The sequence below is a fragment of the Lissotriton helveticus genome, chromosome 11, assembly GCF_964261635.1.
Source record: "Lissotriton helveticus chromosome 11, aLisHel1.1, whole genome shotgun sequence".
NCBI lineage: Eukaryota > Metazoa > Chordata > Amphibia > Caudata > Salamandridae > Lissotriton > Lissotriton helveticus.
This window is the reverse complement of record NC_136072.1, coordinates 250,656,926-250,677,510: the sequence shown is the minus strand read 5'-3', so window position 1 is coordinate 250,677,510 and position 20,585 is coordinate 250,656,926.

Genomic DNA, 20,585 nt, shown 5'->3' with positions numbered 1-20,585 from the left:
TTTTCCAAGGCTAGTATTGCCTTGTCAGCCTCGGCAATAATATTCTCTATGGCCTGCAAATTGGACACTACATTAGTCCATCTCAACCTTCGCATGTCATTCGAGGGGACGATCAGAGGTGCGGTAGAGGAAATGGTACCTAAGGACCCGTTAGAAGATGCCCACCATTTGTGTTCTATACACAGAGGGTCATGATCACTTTCACACCTTCCCACAACCTCCATATCACATACTAGCGGCCAGAGCTCCAGGCTACATAGTACATAATCAATTTGACTTCTATGCCGCCCGTTATCAAACGTCATTTCCCCATGCTTATCACTTAAGGTCCTCCCGTTTAGTGCTCTTAGACCTTTTTCAAGACACATAGCATTTAAACCACCTAATTTGGGCACACCCCATTGCCAATCCACATCCTCATCAAGAAAGTTCTCATCTGTGGCTAGGGGTTCAAATGTTCGATTGAAATCACCTGCAATGATAATGTTTTTGTCTTGGGAGTAATTCTCAAGTAGGGAACCCAAGGCCGCTAAAACCTCTAGCCTCCCACCCCTGGAGCTCCTTACATGTACATTGTAGATGTCAATCAGACCCAAAGTATCCGAGGTCAATCTGATTAGTTGAATGTCGTTGTGGCTAGTGTCGATTACTTTAACGATCAGTTTCAATGACTGGCGGACCCAAATGGTAAGACCACCCATAGGTCTCCCCTTGAGACCCTTTAGTGCAGGCACCGAGTAATTCAGATAGCCTTGTGCAAAAGATGGATCACAGCACCAAGTTTCCTGGAATATACACAAATCAAAAGAATTCATAAAAGAAACCCAATCACCCGAGTCAAGTTTTGAGGTAAGTCCAGCAATGTTCCATGAGAGAAGTTTCCCCCCAATATCCTTATTGCAATCCAGGGGCTTGGGTAGAGGAGCAGCCTCAATCACCACTGGTAGATCTTGAACGACCATACTTTGTAAGTCAATGTGGTGGTTAGAGTGGATAACATTCTTGTTCGTGGACACAAACTCAAGATTGTCCCTGGCTGAAGGGGGCACATCCCTTTTTAACCTTTTGTCGTCGGTGAAGGGGTAGAAATGTACACTCTCAACGGCTGGCTGCAAATGTAGGCTATCAGGGTAGGCGACACTCAATTCAGGCCCAAAAACCTCATTTTTTCTCAGTGGGATCGTACATTCATTTCCAGCAGGTGCCCTTTCTGTCCCACTAGCAACTGGCTGGTGGAGTGATGGTTGTCAATCGATGTCGTTTAGGCCAGAATCAGCCTTCCCTCTCATACGTTCAGGAATAACAGGGATGGGCATTACAGTATGGGGGCATGTTTTCCTTAGCTGTATCTGGGTTTGCGAAGGACCACCACATCTAAATTCCAAGATAAAAAGATTTTCTGCAAGAAAAGGGGATTTCAATGTTAACTCTATAGAGTCACTGACTAGATCAGGGCGGCTCAATCTTCTTGCCTCTACGATGTCTTCCCTGATCACCGAACGGCATCCTCTGACATAGCGCAGCCAATGAATGGCTTTGTTAGTCAGAGAATCCGGGTGTTCTCTGTTTCCATATATTGTATTTATTAATTTTGGAACGTTAGTCATATATATGATATTTTTGTTTTTAGTAGGGTCAGATTTGTAGTGACGATTCATTTTAATTCCTGCCCCTTGGGTTAGTAAACCATCAGTCATATTGGGTGAGGTTAATTGGGGCGCAACTGTCCTCTTGACCGTTCGGTAGATAATAAACCTTTCCCCTTGCTTTTAAGGCTTCGGGGAGGTGGGCCATTGTCCCTCCCTTTCTGCACAGAGTTTCTGTTGTTTAAATCAGTTACTTTCCCCATTGGCTTGTTGCAAGATTGATTTTCCCATCTACCTTGGGGTGCTTTACTAACATCGTCAATTCTCACAGGGATTGGATTACAAATTGGCTGCCCCACTTTGGTTTCTGGATGTAATATAGCCATATCTTTCTCACAAAACTGAGTGGTTAGGTTAACACTTAATGACCTCAGTGCCTCTATTTCATCTTTTAATAAGATAACCAAATTGGATAGAGTACCAATATCCATGGGTGATGACTTGTCCCTGACACAGGAGTTTTTGTTGGAAGGAGGAGGCTCATTATGAACCTCTGTTAAAACTGCAAACCTGTTACCTAGAAGAATGTGAGGAGCTATTGTAGTTTGTTCAATGTCACACTCAGGATCACCAAGGTTAGACCCTGCCACAGGAGTAGGAGTTTCGCTCAACTCATTAGGGCATACCTCTAGAAGGTTTTCTAGATTTTCCTGAGTTTTCTGCTTCCGTTTGGCTTTAAACATAGCCGGTATTTTTGGTAGCTCATTGGAGACGTTGGTTCTGGCCGGGTTGTCCCCAGCCTTATCTAACTATTGATACACAGTTTGATTAGTGTCGAGGATTTCCCTCCACTCCTCCACAAGTGTATCGATGCGGTCAATTACATCCCTAGTGGCAGAGTAATTCGCCCTTTTGCCTAATCTTTTCTTCTTACGAAGCTTTTGAACATTTTCTGACCCATTTCCCCCTCCATCAATTTTCGTTTCCCCATGTAGCCTGTGGAGGTAGAATGGGTGGCTGTACTGTTATGATGTCTAATTTTAAACCAGTATTTGATAGAAGGGTCAAATCTCTTACTGTTCGTTGTCAGGACGTTAGCGATGTGGCCCGTCCCGTCCTCCTCTGCCCGCTCTTTGTTGGCGCCTCCAGGCGCTGTGTTGATGTCCCAGGTGCGCCTCTGCCACTGGGGCGCCTGGGAGTTGTGGTTCTCGCTGGCCGTTCACCTCACGGCGTGCTAAGCGCTGGGGGTTGGTGGAGCGCTGGAGCTGGTGTGCTGCCGGTTACTAATCTGGGCCGTTCCCGTCACGGCGGTAAGTTTCCCTGCTGCCCCCAGAATCAATCAAAGTCTAAAAAGAAACAAAGTCTGATCCAAGAAGGGGGAAAGAAAACCACACTCCAGCGCTACCAAAAGTTTTTCTGCAGTTTCGCTTGGTTTGATTTTATCTGACCCGACTGCTCCTGTAAAGAGCCGCCGCATGCTCAGCCTCTCTCTCCGTCTCCTCTGCTCTCACCTGCCAGCTCGATAGTAGCAGTTTTCCTGGACTTCGGCATCTTCAAAAACCCAGCAAAAAGCGTTTCCAGAGCAGCCTGTAAAGTCGTGGCTCGTGACACTCTTCAGCAAATATTCCGAGCCTGTAAACCGCTAACCGATCCTGGACGCCGGACGCCGAAACGCTAGCAGCAGCAGCGGCAGCCAGCCATCATCGGAGGGTGGGGCTTGGATCCCTGCTGCAAAGCAGCCGCCCGGGCAAACAGTGGTAAGAAGGGGGGTAATTAGTAATGTTATCAGTGATGTCACTGACCATGTCATGAGTGACGTAATATGTGAGGTTATAAGCAATTCATTTTGAACTCCTAAGGTATAGTCATCTCAGGTAACTATAACTGCTGATTGGTTTAGTATGAGTAAAATGTGAGCCTAACTATAATGTCCCTGTAAACCTTGAGCTTTCCAATGAATTTAAAAGGTTTTTAAATGTTATTTCCTAACTATGATGTCCCAGTAACCTTTGTTTTTTTTCAGTGAATTTCTATATTTTTTTTAAATTCTATTTCCTACCTATAACATCCCTGTTACATTTGGTTTTCCCTGTAAATTGGAAAGGTATTTTAATTTGTATTACCTAACTGTAACCTGTAACTTTTGAGAGTGGGTGTGTGAGTAGATGTATAGGTAGGCTAGTGGTTGTGGGAGTCTCTGAGTGGGTGAGTGAGTGGGTGTGCGAGTTTCTAAGTGAATCTGTGAGTGGGTAAATGAGTTTCTGAGAGGATCCGTGAATGGTAACTAGGTCTGAGCATAAAATTCCATTCTGCTTGCAGATTGTGCAGAATTTGGCAAATCTGTGTCCCCGAAAACGCAGAGTTACTGATAAACTCCGCATTCCACAATGGCATGAAATTTGTTTGTGCCATAGGTGAGCACGATGGAGAGTGAACGACCAAGGCTCGCAACCTGTAGTGCACCAGAAGGCTCTTTGCAGAGTGGTTAAGAAATGTGGCTGGGCCTCCGATGGCATCTCAGCAATCAGGCTGTGGGACAATTCTCTGTCAGAACAATAGGGGTTTATGGCCCCAACGCACCTCAGTAGCCAAGGGGACTTCATGCCACAACTAGTAGTGTCGCTAGAAGACCCCTGTGCAGAGTGGTTGAGAAAGGGTATAAGGCCTCCAACGACATCTCATCAATCCTGCTTGTGGGGGACTTACTTGTGGCAACAATAGGGGCCCCCAACCAGTAGTAAGCTGGGAGGCATGTTTGAAAAGTGGTTGAATAAGGGGGTGAGGGCTCTGATGAGGTCTCAGCAATCCCACTTGTGGGGGATTGACTTGTGGCAACAATAGAGTTTGTTGGCCCCCAAGGACCCTCAGCAGCTGAGGGGACTATATCCCCCAAACAGTAGTGTGCCAGGAGATGTGTTTGCAGAGTGGTTGATAAAGGGGGAGAAGCCTCTGATGAGGTCACTTTGGTGGAATTGCTGGTGGAAACAATCAGGGTTCTGGATCCCCAATGACCCTCAGCATCCAAATGAACTTCATCACCCAACCAAGTGTGCCAGGAAGTGTGTTTGCAGAGAGGTTGGGAAAGGGGGCATTTTCTGCTACGGAGAAGAAGAAATACTTTATTGTTTGATTAATAAAAATCATTACAATGGTGAACATGCCTCCATATTAAAAAACGTATATCAAGAATGGTTATTAAGATATTTACAGTTGTACCATCACAACGAGTAAAAAGATACAGTTCATCAGAAAATTATTTTAAATCCTAGAAACCTATTTTTGTCATAATAAAAAATATTAACTCGTCTGGACAGAATGACCTTCTTATATATATATATTTTTTAAAGTCATTAAAAGACAGTTAAAAACTGCAATTATCCATTCTGATTCTGCTAGGGCCACGAGCGGAATTAGTTATTAAAAGGCAATAATTAATAACGCTAATAATGTAATTCCATATTGGTGGCCAAGTTCCTGCTAATGCAAATCCATTTATATAATAGAATCCCTAAATACGATAATTTGAACTTTCCAGGGATACACAGGGAAGCAAGATAGTCCGTACACCAGAGGCCGTAGTCTGCTACTCTTGAGTGGTGCGGAGGAGTGTGCGAATCAGTAGAACAATGTAGGGCTTAATCTGTTCTTTAATAATTACCTGTTGATGACTTGCTGGTTCTCACTGTTTGTAAAAAAAAATTCTGTTCCTGTGACGAACTTGGTGAACTGGATATTAAGCCGGCACGTGTGAATGCCAAGTTTGTTCCATTCGCTCTTTAACAAAATCTTTCAATCGTCATGGACTGCAGGACATAGACAAACCACATGCTTGATTGTTTCTGTGCTACTACCGCAGCCCCTGCACGTTACGTTGGAATTTGCACAGCGCCATCTTGGCAAATGATACAGGAATGGCCATTCACCCATTCTGAGGGCCAAAAATCTTTTTTTCCACAGCACTGAGTAGGTACATGACAGATGGGGTGCCATAATCCCTGGCGTCTCAGCAATCGGCTATGGTGGATTTACGTGTGGCACCAATAGGGGTTCTTGGCCCACAAAAACCCTCAGTAGCCAAGGGGACTTCAACCACCAACCAGAAGTGTGCCAGAAGGTGCCTCTGCAGAGTGGTTGAGAAATGGGGTGGGACCTCAGATGACATCTCAGCAATCTGGCTGTCAGAAACTTACTTGTGGCAACAATATGGGTTCTTGGCCCCCAACAACCTTCAGCAGCCTAACCAGTAGTGTTCTAGGAGCCCGTGCATAGATGATTGAGTAAGGGAGCGGGGCCTCCCATTACCTTTCAGCAAATCTATTGTGGGGGACTTACTTGTTGAAATAATACGGGTTCCCCGTACCAGTAGTTCACCAGGAGGCACCTGTACAGAGTGGTTACGAAAGGGAGTGGGCCTCCGATGACATCTCAGCAATCCCGATGTGGGGGACTTATTTGGTGCAACGATATGGGTTTCTCCAACCAGTAGTGTACCAGGAGACCCCTGAGTAGAGTGGTTGAGAAAGGGGTCAGGGCTTCGGACAACATCTCAGCAATCCTGCTATGGGTGACTCACTTGTGGCAACAATAGGGTTCTTGTCTCCAAGGCCCCTGAGCACCAAAGGGGACTTCATCCTCCAACCTGTAGGGCACCAGGAGACGTATTTGTAGAGTGATTAATAAAGGGGTCGAGGCCTCAGTTAAGGTCCCAGTAATCCAACTTTGGGGGATTTACTGGTGGTAACAATAGGGGTTCTGGGCCCCCAAGGACCCTCAGCATCCAAGTGGACTTCATCCTCCAATCAGTAGTGCGTTAGGGGGCATGTTTGTAGAGAGGTTAAGAAAGGGAGAGGTTTTTCACCATTCTGGATTTGGGACACTTGTAGCAACAATAGGGGTTCTTGGCCCCTGATGACCATCTGTTGCCAAGGGGACTTCATCTCCCAACCAGTAGTGTGCCAGGAGAACCCTGTGCAGCATTGTTAGGAAAATGGGCAGGGCCTCAAACAACTTTTCAGTAATCCGACTCTGGGGGACTTACTTGTGGCAACAGTAGGGGTCTTGCCCCTATGAGACTCCGCAGCTAAGGGGAGATCACTGTCAACCAATAGTGAGCCAGGAAGCGTGTTTGCACAGTGGTTGAACAAGATGGTGGGGCTCCGATGAGGTCTCAGAAAGTCCACTGCTGGGGACATATTTATGGAAAAAAATAGAGGTTCTTGGCTCCAAGGATGTTCAGCAGCAAAGGGCACTTCATCTCCCGAGAGATGTGTTTGCAGAGTGGATGTTAAAGCGGGTGTGGTCTCTGATGAGGTCTCAGCATTCTTGCTTTGGGGGACACACTTGTGGAAACAACAGGGGTTCTTGGCCCCCAAAGACCCTCAGTAGCCAAGGGGACAATCTTCCCTCAACCAGTAGTGCACCAGGAGCCACCTGTGCACAGTGGTTATAAAAGGGGATGGGCCTCAAATGAGGTCTCATCAGTCCTGCTGTGGGGAACTTACTTGTGGCAACAATAGGGGTTATTTGCCCCCAAGGACTCTCAGCAGCCAAGGGGACTTCATTCCCCAACAAGTAGTGCGCCAGGCGACGTGTTTGCAGAGTAGTTGAGAAAGGGTGCGTGGCATCAAATGAGGTCTCAGCAATCCGGCTTTGGGGGACTTACTGGTGGAAACAATAGGGGTTCTTGGCACCCATGACCCTTGGCAGCCAAGGGGACTTTATCTCCCAACCAGTATTGCACTAGGAAGCACCTGTGCAGAGTGATTGAGAAACAGGGTGGGGCCTCCCATGACATCTCAGCAATCCTGCTGTGGTGGACTTACGTGTGGCAACAATAGGGGTTCTTGGCCCTTATAAACCCTCAGCAGCCAAGGTGAATTAATCTCCAGCCAGTAGTTTGCCAGGAGGCCGCTGTGCAGATTGGCCCCACCCTCTTTAACAACCACTCTGGACAGGGCCCTCCTGGCGCACTACTGGATTGGGGATAAAATCCCCTTGGCAGCTGTGGGTCATTGTGGGCCAACTATTATTGTTGCTATAAGTAAGTCCCTCACGGCTGGATTGGTGAGACACCATCAAAGGCGTTACCCCTTTTCTCAACCACTCTGCACAGGGGCCTCCTGGCACTACTGGTTGGAGTATAAAGTCTGTTGTGGGTTGTTGGGGGCCTAGAACCTTTATTGCTGCCACAATTAAGTCCCCAAAGCCAGATTTCTGAGATGTCGTCGATGAAACCACCCTCTTTCTCAAACCCTCCACAAACACACCTGCTGGTGCACTACTGGTTGAGGAATGAAGTCTACTTGGCGGCTGAGGGTCCCAAAAACCCTATTGTTTTCACCAGTAAGTCCCCCAAAGTAGATTGGTGAGAACATTTATCCTAGCACACTACTGGTTGGGGGATGAATTCCCCTAGGATGCTGAGGCTTGTTGGGGGCAACAAACCCTTATTGTTGTCACAAGTAAGTCCCTCAAAGCCAGATTGCTGAAACGTCATCAGAGATCCTGTCCCCTTTCTCAATGTCTCTGTAAACACGCCTCCTGGTGCACTACTGGTAGGGGGATTAAGTGCACTTGGCTGCTGAGGGAACTTGGGGCCAGAACCCCTATAGTTTCCACCAGTAAGTCCCCCAATGTGGGATTGCTGGGATCTCATCAGAGGCCTCATCCTTTTTACCAACCACTCTGAAAACTGGTCTCCTTGTGCACTACTGGTTGGAGGATGAAGTCCCCTTAGCTGCTGAGGGTACTTGGGGGCCAAAACCCCCTATTGTTGCCGTGAGAAAGTTCGCCACAGCGGGATTGATGGGACCTCATTCGAGGCCCGGTCTCCTTAGTCAACCACTTCGCAAACAAGCCTATGGACTCACTACTGTTTGGGGATCAACACTCTTTGGCTGTTGAGGGTTGCAGGTGGCCAAGAACCACTATTATTGCCACAAGTAAGTACCACACAGCGGGATTGCTAAGAAGCAGTCGGAGGCCCTATCCCCTTTCTCAACCACTCTGCACAGGAGTCTCCTGGCGCAGTACTGGTTGGGGGAGGATGTATGACATTACAACGCATGTCTTTACATCGCACGCTTTTAAAACGCGGTTTTTACAACGCATAGTGCTTTTAGGCGCTGGATAGTGAATTGTTTAATTTACTATTCCAACTCCAGTCCCCGTGGATAGTAGGGAAGGTGTTGGATAGTACATTAAACACATTTCCTATCCTAGAGCGCCCCAGCGCAATGCGTTGTAATAGTTTGCGTTGTAAACGTTGCTTCGTAAAGCCACTGCGTGGTAAAAGTTGCGTTGTAAAGGTTGTTTACCGTTGGGGGATAAAGTTCCCTTGGTTGCTGAGGGTCATTAGGGGCCAAACACCCCTACTCTTGCCACAATTAAGTTCCCCAGAGCAGAATTGCTGAGACATTGATGTAGACCCTGCCCCCTTTCTGAACCACTCTGCACAGCGGCCTCCTGAAACACTACTGGTTGGGGGATGTAGTCCCCTTGGCTGTCGAGGGTGTTGAGGACCAATAACCCCTATTGTTGCCCACAGAGGGATTTCTGAGACATCATTGGGGGCATGCCCCCTTTCTCAGCCACATTGCACAGTTGGGTTCTGGTGCACTACTGTTTGGGGGATGAAGTGAGGTTAGCTGCCAAGGGTTTTTGCAGACCAAGAACCCCTATTGTAAGTCCCCCACATCGGGATGGTGAGATGTTGTTGTGGGCCCCTCCCCCTTTCTAAACCACTCTGAACAGGTGCCTCCTGATGTACTACTTGTTGGGGAATGAAGTACCCCTGAGAGTCCTTGGGAGCCAAGAACCCCTTTTGTTGCCACAAGTAAGTCCTCAACAGCAGAATTGCTGAGGCCTCATCGGTGGCCCCGAAATCTTGTTCAACCATGGTGTAAATGCGCCTCTTGGCTCACTATTGGTTGACGGTGAACTCCCCTTGGCTGCGGAGATTCGTTGGGGCCAAGAACCCCTTTTGTTGCTACAAGTAATTCACCCAGAGGGGGATAGCTGAATCGTTGTTGGAGGCACTGCCCTTTTTCTCAACCACTCTGTACAGGGGCCTCATTACACACTACTGATTGGGGATGAAGTTCACTTGACTGCTGGGGGTCTTTGGGGACAAGAACTCCAATTTTTGCCACAAGTAAGTTCCCCACAGTGGGAGGTGTCCAACAACGTCTTAGCAATCCTGCTATGGGGGATGTAATTGTGGCAAGAGTAGGGGTTCTTGACCCCTAACTACCCTGGCAGCCAAGGAACTTCCCCCAATCAGTAGTGCACCTAGAGACTCCTGTGTAGAGTGGTTTAGACCGGGGTGGGGCCACCGACAGCGTCTCAGCAATCCCGCTGTGGGGGACGTACTTGTGGCAAAAATAGTGGTTCTTGGCCACCAGCAATCCTCAACAGCAAAAGTGTTGATCCCCAAACAGTAGTTAGCCAGGAGGCTTGTTTGAACAGTAGTTGAATAAGGGGGAGGGGCCCCTGTTGAGGTCTCAGCAATCCGGCTGTGGGTAACTTACTTGTGGAAACAATTGGGGTTCTTGGCCCCCAAGGATCCTCAGCAGCTAAGGGGACTACATCCTCCAACCAGCAGTGCACCAGGTGACGCGTTTGCAGGGTGATTGGTAAAGAGGGTGAGGCCCCTGATGAGGTCCCAGCAATTCCACAATGAGGAACCTACTGGTGGAAACAATAGGGGTTCTGGACCCCCAAGTTTCCTCATCAGTCAAGTGGACATCTTTCCCCTACTAGTGGGGCACCAGGAGGCGTGTTTACATAGAGATTGAGAAAGAGGGCGTTTTTTTAAATGATATTTCAGCAATCTGGCTTTGGTGGACTTATCTATGACAACAGTAAGGGTTCTTGGCCCCCAACAACCCTCAGCAGCCAAGGGGATTTCATCCCCCAACCAGTAGTGCAGCAGGAGGACCCTATGCAGAGAAAGGGGGCAGGTCCTCCAATGAGGTCTCAGAAACTCTCAGAATGATTGTTACTGATATTTATTTAGCCTCTTTCTGCTAGCTTCTGACCTTCATTTTGCCTCTTTCTGCTTGTTTCTCACCTTCATCATGCCTCTTTCTCCTTGTCTTTTTCTTTATTCACACTCTTTCTGCTAATTTCTCACAGTTTTTCCTTCTTTTTGCTCATTGCTGTCATTTATTTAGCCTCTTTCTGTTCATTTTTCACCTTTATCATCCCTCCTTCTGTTAATTTCTGACCTCTATGCTGCCTCTTTCTGCTCTTTGCTGACCTTTATATTGCCTCTTTGTGCTTGTTTCTCACATTTATTTTGCCTTTCTGCTCATGGCTGAAATTTATTTTGCCTCTTTATGCTCATTTCTTACCTTTATTTTGCCTCTTGCTGCTGGTGTCTGACCTCTATTTTGCCTCTTTCTGCTCCTTTCTACCTTCAATCTGATTTTTCTACTCCTGTCTGACTTTATTTTGCCTCTTTCTACTTGTTTCTGACTTTTATTTTGCATCTTTCTACTTGTTTCTGGCTTTTATGCAGCCTCTTTCTGCTCATTTCTGACCTCTATTCTGCCTATTTCTGCTAGGTTCTCACCATTATTTGGCTCTTTCTGCTCATTTCTGATCTTTATTCTATCTCATTCTGCTTGTGTCATGCCTTTTTGTTTTGCCTCTGTATGCTCATTTCTTACCTTTATTTTGCCTCATGCTGCTGGTGTCTGACCTCTATTTTGCCTCTTTCTGCTCCTTTCTACCTTCAATATGATTTTTCTACTCCTGTCTGACTTTTATTTTGCCTCTTTCTACTTGTTTCTGACTTTTATTTTGCCTCTTTTTTCTTGTTTCTCACCTTTATCATGCCTCTTTCTGCTCATTACTGACCTTTATTCTGCCTATTTGTGCTAGGTTTTCACCATTATTTTGATCTTTCTGCTCATTTCTGATCTTTATTTTATCTCATTCTGCTTGTTTCATGCCTTTATGTTGCTTCTTTCTGCTTGTTGCTTAACTTTAATATCCCTTTTTCTATTATTTTCTGACCTTTATTTTGCTTCTTTCTGAATGTTTCTCACCTTTATTTTGCATCATGTGCTTCTTGCTGATGTTTATTCTGCCTCTTCCTACTCATTTCTGACCTTTATTCTACCTCTTTCTCTTGTTTCTGACCTTTATTCTGCCTCTTTCTGATTGGTTCTCATCTCTAGTTTTCCTCTTTCTGCTTATTTATCACCTTTATTTTTCCCTTTTCTGTGCTTTTCTCACCTCCATTCTTCCTCTTTCTGCTTGTTTCTGACCTTTATTTTGCCTCTTTCTGCTCATTGCTGACCTTTATTCTGCCTCTTTCTGACTGTTATTCCGCCTCTTGCTGCTTGCTCCTGTCCTTTATTTTGCCTCTTTATCTTATTCCCCCGGACCATGGGGGGAGCCTCAAGGCCCTCGCAGCTGGCACCCTGCTTCCTGCAGGAGCCAGCATTGCTCTCACAGACATCGAGCTGCTAAACATGCAGCTCCCTGTCTGTCAGAACAATCCTTTTGTCTGTTTCACTGCCCACTTGAAACTGGGCAGGGAAACAGACACAATCCCTGCTCTCAGCAAGCAGGAAAGGTTTCACAGCCCTCGCTTGCTGAGAGCAGTTAGTGTTTACTGTGACTTGGTGGGAGCTGTCAAAGGAGTTAACAGCTATGTCCAAGGGGTGGGCATCCTGGGACATTGTAGGAGCGGTCCCGGGGGGTGTGGGGGTGACATTCTCCAGGGCCATTTATGGCTCCAGGATAGTAGCCCGCAGGGACCCCTTCTGTGATCTGCATGGGCTGACCCCGGGGAGGTGGTGGTCCCCAGGGCTGTATATGGCCCAGGAAGGGGCTCACGTCGCCCCTCTCCAAATTTTCCAAATATATTTGGTCCTGGGGAGGCGGTGGTCACCGGGGGGTTGGATTTGGGCCCCCCCATTAGTTGGTATTTAGCCCAGGGGAGTTGGTGGTTCCCGTGTCGTGAGGGGTCCCCCATTAGTTGTAATTTAGCCAAGGGGAGTTGGTGATTCCTGGGGCATGAGGGGTCTGTGTGCCCCCATCAATCTTTCTTTTGCCCCATTGAGTTGGTATCCCCAGGGCTTATAGAGTCTATGGAGGGGAGCCCGTGTGCTCCCCTTGTTGTTATGAATATAGCCCCGAGGAGGTGGTGATTCCCGGGGCTCAATGGGCCTTAAGAGAGTGGGGCCCATTCACCCACTCCTTTTAAAAAAAATGCCCCCAGGACCTGTCCCACCCAGGTACTGCATTCAAAACAAGGGCAGGAGTCCAGAATTGTTTTTTTTATTTTTGCTGCTGAGCCACAGATTTAAAAGAAAGTGGTTTTTGCCCCTGTTGGTGTCAGTGGGGGACCCCACCAACACACCTAGGGGGTCATGGTATTCCTTTTCCTGCCCCTTTTTCTTTCTTTAATATTTGTTGTGGGACTCAGCTGAAGCCGAGCACCCACGATGACAGCCAACACTTCCTTTTTCAAGTATTGGCAGCAAAATCCAATTTCACCATTAGATCTGTGCTTAGGCACCACCCAGATATCCTTATTTGCTTTCCCTTAAATTTCCCAAAAACTACTGAATGGATTTACAACAGATAACTGAAAGCATGATCTGCAAACCAAAATCTACCTTCTTTGCAAATTTGGTGTAATTCCATCTAGCAGTTTGGGCTGCAGTCACACTCAAAGCTCAGTTGAGAATTTACATGGGAAATCATACTTTTTTTGTCCCCCTTTTTCTCTGCCCTTGCTTGACGGATCACTCTGAGACTTTCCATGCACAACAAGACTCACTATGACACTTTAGAAAATAAATTGTGTGGTGATTCGTCAAACGGCAACAAATATATAGGCATGTCAAAAATGCTTTTTCTGTAGAACCATGGTCCGAACTATAACTACCTACTGGCAGCTGCCAGCATGTAATATATTTATTTATTGTCCACAGACAATCGTCAATGGGTCAGACCATGATTCCATTTGAAAAGCACAATAACAATTTCTGTAATTCTCACCTGTTGTTTCCGTAGGAGTGAAATGCAAGGTCTGATGCTGGGTCCCAACTTCTCACACCCACCAGAACCAGCCCAACAATGTCAAAGCCAACCCAGTGGGAATGGAGGAAGAGGGGAAACAAAACAAGGAAAGGAAAAGGGAGACATATCACCGATGCATTTTAGGTACTGATATTCTCATGGAATGGACTGTATGTGTTTCCTGTAGTGGAAACAAGGTTATACATGTTACCATGCATATGTATATGATGATACCATTATTCCACTAAATATAACTACCTGGGTGGATTCACTCTACCATATAGTAGTAGATAGGTTTGGATAATCTAGAAATGGAAAAATCCATTGTTAGGTGATTTACTCAGTGTAACAGCAACAACATATATTAGAATAAGTAAGTAGTGTGAGTAACCTAAAATATATCAAGCGAGAATCCAATCAAGCCCAATAGATTTATATCCATCACATATCAGGAAAAAAATATATATATTTTCCCATACTGGATAAGAAAATACAATTAATACACAAAAAGGTGAAGGGCTAGGTATCCTAACAAATCATCTCCTCATGCCATTTGGAAACTAATTTATATTTATATTATCCTTACAGTCATTAAGTAATGCAAGCAAAGAAGCAGGATCTTCATGCACCGAGGAAATACATGTCAGATAACTACATTACAAGAAAACCCAATTGCAAAGTAAAATGTTACCACCTTTTGTAACACGCGGGTTCTTTAAAGCGTAATATATTTTCTTTTTGTCTAGCAGGAACAACGAGAGGATCCAAGCAGCGCTGGACATGTTTGCAGGAATCCAGGGAGAGAGGCTGAAACACTTGAGAAGACGCCCGCCGAGGGAATGCTGTGCTGATCAGTAACCCAGAAGGGCCGTAGGTCAGAATCGGAAGAGAGCTGGAACAATGAAACGGACGCCTGACACTGGAATTCCGAACATATCAGTGACTAGAAAGGTAATCAGGTAAGTGATTAGGAGGGGGCCGAGCGCAAGGAACGCACACGTTGAACTGAACGCGAAGAACATTCTAACACTGCTCAGCCTCTTTTATTCTTGTTTGGCTCTGCCTGTGCACACATGCGATTGGGAGTAGAGCAGTACTGACAGTACACCCTCCAGAACCCATCCCCAACCAGTTTGGGTTTACCAGCATAACGTCTATCGAACAGTCGCAATATTCGTGGGGCATGGACATCCCCAACGTGTTCCCATGTACAAACTCCTGTAACATACTCCTTCCAGTGGATTAGATACTGCAATCTGCATCTCACTCTGTTGGAATCCACAATAGCCGCTACTTCTTATTCAGCTTTATCATCTACCAATGCAGAGGGGGTTGGAGAGGTAGGTAAGTTCCGGAAAACACTGTTTTTCAGTAATGAGAGATGAAAGACCGGGTCTATTTTCCGAGAAGATGGTAGGTCTAACTTCATGGCAATAGGGTTAACCACCTTTAAGATGGCATAGGGTCCAATGAAACGAGTCTTGAACATTCGTGTACCTTTCACTGCAATGTTTTGTGTGAACAACCACACCCTGTCTCCAATTGCATAGTCAGGAGATGGTCAGCAATGGAGATCTGCACTACTTTGTGCATGTTCTTCGCTTTGTTTAGGTTATGTTGTGCTGGTTTGTGTGTCTCATGAAGGTTATTTACAAATTCTAAGGCTGTAGGAGTAGGTGTTGTAACAGGAGGAGACAAAATTAGGAAATGAGGATTGAATCCATAATTACAAAAAAAGGAGAATAACCTGTAGAAGAATGCTTCCCATTATTGTAAGCAAACTCAGCCACCCATAGAAATGGATACCATCATCAGAGTAAAGAAGCAACTGACATCTTAAGTATTGTTCTAGACCTTGGGTCACTCTTTCCATTGGCTCATCTGCCTGAGGATGGTGTGTGCACAAGAGCTGCACATCAATGTGTAACAAGGACCCTAACCCTTTCCAGGATTTGCATGCAAACTGGGGACCCGGGTCAGATACAATGACAGACAGGAGACATGCAATCTTACTATGTGCTGTAGAAATACAGTATCTAGTTCTTTAGAGGTAGGTACATTTTTCAAAGGGATGAAGTATGACATTTTTGTAAGCATATCAACAGGAACTAAAATGACTGTGAACCCTTGAATGGTTTTTGGTAGCTCTACTATAAAATCCATGGAAATGGAATGCCATGGATCAGGGGGTGTTGACAAAGGAGTCAATAACTCTGCCAGGACATGGTGAGAACTTTTACTTTGAGCACAGCCATGACATTGTTGAATGTACTGGTTAGTATTTTGAACCATAGTAGGCCACCAAAAGGAACTTCTGAGAAGTTTAATGGTTTTCTTATAACCCAGTGGCCGTGTTACATATGAGTCACCAGTCAAGAGCTTGTTATTGCAAGGGTTTTGTGGGAATCACCAAACCACCTTGAATATTCAGAAGATCCTGCATTCTTACTCCCATGTGTTTTGTTCTAATTCCCCCACCTCTTTGCTATTTTGTGCTTGTAACATCTCCTTCAGCAAGGCCTCCTCTCAGCATATGGCCCCTAAAATTTGTTCTGGAGCTATGATGAACGGCTGATTATGATTAATGGTTGCATATGTTTCATCATAGCCGTAGCGTGATAAAGCATTTGCTTTTCCATGTTTTTTGCTTGCCTGGAACTGTATCATGCAATCAAAATTACTGAAATAGTGTGTTCAGCACAATAGTCGCATAGATAGGGCTCTTGCTGCCTTTAAAATATGTAGGTTTCTATGGTCCGTAAGAACAGTAACCATATGTGGAGCACCCAACAGATATTGACGCCACTCCTCAAAGGCATGTTTTATAAATAGAAGTTCCCACAGAATAGTTTTGTTCAGCTGGAGTTAATTTATGAGAATAAAAAGCAACCAAATGTAATTGGCCAGTTTACTTATCTCTTTGTGATAAGATATCCCCAATGGTTACTTGAAATGCATCGGCTTCAACAATAAATTGATGAGATGAATCAGGATGATTTAGAATGGGGCAGTAACAAAATCATAAACTGTCATAAACTGACCTACATGTCCCTTTTGTACATTGTTCATCGCTCCCCAGAGGAATTCACTTCCTATTCTCAAACAGAGTGCCCCCACAGAGTCACTTTTTGTATGGAGCTTTTGGTCACACCAGAACAATTGTTTTTCTACAACATAGCACTGATTTCCAACATGTCTCTCTGGGATCCGTTAATAAAAAATTGGAAGGCGGCAGGGGCATTACAAAGGCCAAATGGCACTACCAGGTATTCATAAATCCCAAATTTTGTATGAAAGGCTGTCTTCCACTCGTCACCTTCTTGTACGCTCACTAAATGATATGCTCCCCTCAAATCCAATTTGGTAAAGATTTTGGCGTTTTTTACCCTTTTATAGTTATGTTGGTGAGGGCACTATAATTGATGCAACATCTGAGACCTCCCTCCAGTTTAGGGATGACGAAGAGAGGAGAAGAAGCAGGTGACAGTGAAGGATGAATAAACCCTATCTTTAGCATCTTATCCACATATTTCCTCAAATAGACGTTTTCTTTTTCTGTTAGAGCATAGATTCAACTACAAGGAATCTTGGCTCCAGTAACCAGATCAATACGGCAAACGTACAGTTGGTGTGGTGGCAGTATGGAAGCCTTTTCTTTGTCAAACACCTTCCTTAAACCGTGATAAGTGGTAGTAAATTAAGGTAGACTGGAATCTACTAGTATGGATATGTCCTTTGGTTGTGTCAATCTCTTATTGCAGTAAAGCTTGCAAAATTTGGAAGAAAAAGATATAGAATTATTCCTCCTATCAATATCTGGATATGTTGCATTAGCCAAGTGATACCTAACATTTCTTGGAATTTAGGTGAATACATTAAATCAACCCGGACTGTCCATCTATGTTGGTCAAATATTAACCGCATCGTTGCGGCGCATTTTCCCCTGCTGTGCTGGAATATGCAAAAACCCATTATTCATGACGAGCTGGGCTCGTCATGAGCGTGCGAGGAGGCTACCTCATGACGAGCCCAGCTCGTCATGAGCGTCGAAGGGGTTAAGAGTTCCAATTCAGCTGTAGCATGAGTGACAGAGCCAGATTTTTTGTTACTCTGGTCAATGGTTTTTTACTTCGTCCAACACAATTTTAGGCACTACTAGAATTGCCATATGCTTGACCCATTGGATGTCAATAAAGTTTCCGGTCGCCCCACAGTCGAACATAATCTGGATGACTCCAGACTGATCTCCCCATTGTAACTGAGACTTTACCATTGAATGACAGAAAGGGGGGAGATCATGATTCTGAGTCAATAGTTGGGACACTATTAATCCTGACCTACCCGAAAAACTTGTCTCCTTTGACCTCGGTTCATCAGTTTCCTGACTCACTATGCCTTTTAGGTTTTTACTGGGTAATCTCATGTGTATTGTCCTTGTTTTCCACAATATAGGCACAATTTCTTGTCCTTGCGGTGCTATCTCTCTTCATCACTCAAAGGGCCCCTAATACTACTGCATAGGATCATGGTCTTCTGTTAGTTTTTCTGGTTTCTCTTTATACATAACACATTTGGGTTCAGATCACCCTTTTTCTTGTCTCCTCTTGTGTAATCAATGATCCAATTTAACCACAAGTTCGATTAGTGCATTACAGGATTAATGGGGGTCCACTACTTGGGCCAACACATCTTTTAAGTAATCTTTAAGACCTTTGTAAAAAAAGAGCACTCTGTTTAGCCTCAGGCCATCCTGCTCAGTCACTAATTTATTGAAGCTGGAAATGTAAGTCATCAAATCCTTCGAAACTAGATTGAGGTTCAAGAGTTCAGTGTCTACAGATTGCATGAATGAATGCCTGTCAATTAACCTACACAATTCCTCTTTGAACTCTGCATTGTTGTGTAATAATAAGGGGTCATTGCGCTCCACTAAAGGAATAGACCAAGTGGCAGCCGCTCCCCCTAGATATGATAAAACAAATGCTACTTTATCTTGTTCAGTGGGGAAGCAGTATGCCTTGCTCATGAAATGCAATTGGCACTGGTTAATGAAAGCTCTTAGATGTCTTAGAAATGGGGCCGAGCGCAAGGAACGCACACAGAGAACTGCTCTGCCTCTTTTATTCTTGTTTGTCGCTTCCCCACGCACATGTGATCACGAGTGGAGCAGGACTAACTGCTTCATACTCCTCAACTCCTTCCTGGAAAGCTTCAGTGTGATCAATCAAATCAGTGCTGACACAAGGGGGTCTTAAAACATGTTTTTCCCATTCATTTTTTATAGTAAAATTAGACACATCGACAGCCAAAACAGCTCAACAGAATTACACCAATTTTGTTAGAAAGCAAGATATTGGTTCAGAAAGCGTGCTTTTTGCGATTTGGTATAAATCCATTCCTCAGTTTTTAAGAAATTAGGGTTAACAAAATATAAATCTTTTACTCTGCAGGGGATCCATGAAGCTGACAGATCTTTTTGATGTGATTGGCAACCACCACATAAAAAAAGATGTAGCGTCAGCCCCAGAGTAAAAAAACGAAGAGGAAACAAACTCAGTCCTAGAACAAAAGAAAAATAAAACATATAGGGTGCAAGGTAAGGATACCCGCCCCCTTAGACCTGGTGGGGTGGTCCCACAGGGGCACCCCTGTACGATATAACGGTTCAGCACCAATAAAAAAAGACAGCCTGCCACCATTTTTAAGAAACCCCACAGGGTGGACAAGGGCCAGTGGGGGTGATACATACATATTTGTGGGGGAGAGGAAATGCAGCTCCCCGCCCCACACTTTGGTTAGGCCCCCAGGACCCTTTCCAATGGGTCTGATAATTTATATTAAGGGGAGGAGGTGCACAGTCCCATCCTCAAGCCTCTATCAGGTCCAGACCAGGAGACTCCCTCCCCCCGCACTCCGTGGGGCAAAAAATAGAACTTTTCCCCCACCTGCTGGGAGAAAAGAAAAATACTGCTATCTCCCAGGCAGGAGCAAAGTTAGTAAGCCAGCTCCCAACAGTATAACTATGGGTGCTGGCTGAGGAGCCACCAGGGGCCGTGGGAGGCTTAGGAACCCAACAAAGTGGGGATTGTGAAAGCCCCATGTGGGCTTGAGGGCACCTGCCCAAAAATGAAAACGGGCTTCATGGCTCCCCACACAGCCTTAAACATTATAAAAAAAGGTGAGGGTGCCCCTGGTACACAATGGGGCACCCAAAATATTTTATTAAAAGGGAATAATATATGAGTGACAGGAGCCACACATTTATTATTCACTGCTTCAGGCAAGGAATACCGCATAAGTCCCTGCATGGAAAATGTGTTTATATTTTTGGATGTTGGATTTTAGTGGTGTCCGTAGAAGGGGCAGAGTGCTGCAAAGCATTTTTTTAATATTCTTTGCAGCTGGAGGGAGTGCAGCAAAAAATTATAGACAATCACTATTATGAAACATTGCAATGTAAGATTTGACATATATATTTTATTATAGGTATTGGTGCATTTTTGACAAAGCCACTGGTTCTGCTTTATATAGTTTGATGTGCTGACCCATAAAAAGCCAATAGACCCACACATTTTTGTGTTTGACCTTTTGAAAAAGCCTGTATGTCTACCTTAAAAAGACTTCCTTTATATTGTTGCAAGACATAGTCACAGTGTGTGGCTGTGGGGGATTATGTGCAGCCAGCCCTACGGCCGACCCCATGTCACACACACCCAACCCCATGCAAAAGGTCTTGCGGCAGAGAGTTGGACACCTGTGACAACTCTGTGCACAACCCCACACCACACATGGCAATCAGCATCTTACTTTATATTAAAAACATGGAAATTCACTCAAAAAACAAAGGTGAAAGTGATGTTATAGTTAGGAATTGTAATAATATGTTACTTTAAATTATAGAAGCCTCATCAAGCATTATTCATCTTTTGGATGACAGTTGAAAGCTCAAGAAAATGGGCT